The sequence below is a fragment of the Chiloscyllium plagiosum genome, unplaced genomic scaffold, assembly GCF_037043375.1.
Source record: "Chiloscyllium plagiosum isolate Xiang-an unplaced genomic scaffold, Cpla_swu_hap1 HiC_scaffold_3, whole genome shotgun sequence".
Lineage (NCBI taxonomy): Eukaryota > Metazoa > Chordata > Chondrichthyes > Orectolobiformes > Hemiscylliidae > Chiloscyllium > Chiloscyllium plagiosum.
This window is the reverse complement of record NW_028270141.1, coordinates 161134511-161137860: the sequence shown is the minus strand read 5'-3', so window position 1 is coordinate 161137860 and position 3350 is coordinate 161134511. Positions and strand designations below refer to the sequence as shown.

Sequence of the window (3350 nt, the reverse complement as noted above, 5' to 3'; positions counted from 1 at the left end):
ACCCCTCCATCCCCCCCACCCCTCCATCCCCCCCCACCCCTCTCACCCCCCCCACCCCTCTCACCCCCCCCCACCCCTCTCACCCCGTCCTCCCCCCCCCACCCCTCTCAGCCCCTCCTCCCCCCCACCCCTCTCACCCCCTCCTCCCCCCACCCCTCTCACCCCCTCCTCCCCCCCACCCCTCTCACCCCCTCCTCCCCCCCCCACCCCTCTCACCCCCTCCTCCCCCCCACCCCTCTCACCCCCTCCCCCCATTCCCCCCTCCCCCCCCATTCCCCCCTCCCCCCATTCCCCCCTCTCCCCATTCCCCCCTCCCCAACTCCCCGCTGATTCCAGGTACCTGTGGTGTGTTGCTTCGGAAGGTGAATGGCACAGCGATCGTTCAGCTACCGTCCAAGCGCCAGGTTCAGGTATGTTTCTCTGTACCCCCTCTCCCCTCGCACGCACTCTGTACCCCCTCCCCACCTCATTCCCTCTCTGTACCCCCTCCCCACCTCATTCCCTCTCTGTACCCCCTCCCCACCTCATTCCCTCTCTGTAGGACTGTCTCTCCATGTCTCATTCACACTCACCCCGTCTATCTCTCCCTCACTAAGGCTTTCTTCCTCAGACACCTTTGTAAATGCATTCGAGGGAAGAGGTTAACAAGGGACAGAGTAGGGCACCAAGGGGGGCAACTTGTGTGTGTGACACTGCAGGATATTGGAGGGGGTTGAATGAATATTTCTCGTCTGTCTTCACTCTGGAAAGGGAGAACGTAGGTACGGAATCAGGAAAAGGGACTGTGAGGAACTTGCACAGTTTGACATAGGAAATGGAGAGGTATTGGAGACTCTGTTGGGCTTAAGAACAGACAAAACCCCTGACCCAGATGAATTGCATCTCAGGCTGCTGTGGGAGCTGATGCAGGAAATTGCAGGGGCTCTGGTGCACATTATTAATTCCTCTCAGGCCACAGGGAAAGTGCCAGAGGACTGGAGGATGGCTGATGTGGTTCCACTTTTTAACAGGATTGGTAGAGATGAACCAGTGAACCAATTACACAGCAGTGAGTCTCACATCAGTGATAGGGAAACTATTGGAGAAAATTCTGAAGGAGCAAATTAATACCCACTTGGAAAGCCATTAGTTAATTAGGGATAGTCAGCATAGCTTTGTCAGAGGGAGGTCATGTCTAACAAATTTGTTAGAATGTTTTGAAAACATGATCAAGTGTGGAGAGGGAATTTCAATTGATGTCGTTTATCTGGATTTTACCAAAGCTTTTGACACGGTCCCACATGGGAGACTGAGGGGATTAAAGTACACAGAACTGAGGGAAACTTGGCAAGATGGATCAGAAACTGGCTGAGTAATCAGACACGAAGGGTGTTGGGAGAAGGCTGTGTGAGTGACTGGATGCTGGTGTCCATTGGCGTACCACAAGGATCAGCACTGAGACCCTTAGTGTTTGGTATATACACAAATGATATGATGGAAATGACACCAAGATTGGTCGAGTGGTTAGTAGCAAAGATGATGGTTGTAGGTGACAGGAAGATGTAGCTTGGGCTACATGGTCAGAGCAGTGGCAGATGGTATTTAACCCTGATAAGTGTGAGCTGATTCACTTTGGAAGGAGAAACAAGATGAGTCAGTATTTAATGAATGGCAGGACACTGGGTAGCTCAGAGGAGCAGAGGGATCTTGGGATAATTATTCACAGATCCCAGAAGTCAGCAGAGCCCTGGAATAGGGGTGACACATGAGACACTTGCTTTTATCAGTCATGGCGCAGAGTATAAGAGCAAGGAGGTGATGTTGGAGTTATACAGAGCATTGGTCAGGCCACAGCTGGAGTACTGTGCAGTTCTGGTCACCTCCCCACAGGAAGGATGTGATAGCACTTCAGGGGTACAGAGGAGGTTCACCAGGATGTTGCCTATGAAGGAGACATTGAGCTACAAGGAGAGACAAGATAGGTTTGGATTGTTTTCTTTAGAGCAGAGCAGAGAAGACTAAGGGGACATGACTGAGGTGGATAGGATTGTGAGGGGTATGAACAGGGTGAATAGAGAGCAGCTGTTCCCCTTGGTTGAGGGATCAATCACAAGAGGGCATGGGGTTAGGGTAAGGGGCAGGAGATTCATAGAGGATTTGGCAAAAACCTTTTTCACTCAGGGTGGTGGGAATCTGGAATGCCTGGGAAAGTAGCAGAGACTGGAAACCTCACCAACCTTGGAAAAAATATTTGGATGAGCATTTCAAATATCCTGACATTCAGGGATATGGGAGAAGAGCAGGATATTGGGATAGTGCAGTTTTAGTGGTGGTTATGTTAGTACAGATTTGATGGGCCGAGGGGCCTTTTCTGTGCTGTATGAATCTATGAAAGGCTCCCTTTCACTCTATCCATGTCTCACTCCCTGTGTTCCTGCACTCCCTGTTGCCCTTGCTCTACCTCTTGCCCTCGCTCCCCGACACTGTCTCTCTCTCTCTCTCACCGTCGTGCTGACATTCACTCTCGTCCCTCTCATGTTCTCTGATTCTTGCTCCCCCTGCCCCCTTCAGGTTCTCGAGTCGTGTGTAGCAACTGTCGGCCGTGTGTCCAATGTTGACCATAACAAGCGAGTGATAGGTAAAGCTGGCCGTAATCGCTGGCTGGGGATCCGGCCATCAAGTGGCCTCTGGCAGAGGAAGGGTGGCTGGGCTGGTCGGAAGATTCGGCCACTGCCTCCCATGAAGAGTTATGTAAATCTACCGTCACCAGGGACTGTGAGCTGAGTTGTCTGTTCGAGGGCAGATCCTGTACATTAAAGATCTTACTGAGACTACACTGCTTTTACCTCCGCTGCTTCCACAACCAATTTCTTCCTTTTGGATTTTCTTTATTATTCACTCATGGGACCTGTGTGTGAAGGGCTGGGCCAGCCTTTATTGTCCATCCCTAGTTGCCCCTTGGAGAAGATGGTGAGTTGCAGTCCACGTGCTGTAGCTTGACCCACGATGTCCTATGGGAGGGAATTCCAGGATTTTGACCCAGTGACATCGAAGAACAGTGGCACATTTTCAAGTCCGGATGGTGAGCCTGGAGGGGAACCTGCAAAGGGGGTAATGTATCTGTTGCCCTTGGGAAGGTGCTCTCTAAGGTGATGTGGTGAGCTATTATCAATGATAATCCAGCCCCACTGCCCCTTGGGCCACATCTTTATCAATGTTTTGATTCAATCAACTGGCAAATTGGTTCCCTTTGCTGCTGCCATACAGAATAAACAAGACTTTCATAAGGTTTCAAAAGATTCAATCACTTTATTATTAGCCAAAGCATCTTTGTAAACAAGTGGCAAAACAGATGAACGTCTGAGCTAGAA

The 3350-nt window shown here is 50.9% G+C and overlaps 1 non-coding gene across 1 annotated transcript; it reads left to right on the top strand.

Annotated features, from left to right (window-relative positions):
• Positions 1–289: 289 nt before the first annotated feature.
• Positions 290–2813, top strand: LOC122540236 (uncharacterized). The gene is made up of 2 exons (XR_015755142.1): positions 290–410; positions 2551–2813. It is a non-coding gene; the product is annotated as an uncharacterized LOC122540236 (transcript).
• Positions 2814–3350: the final 537 nt, after the last annotated feature.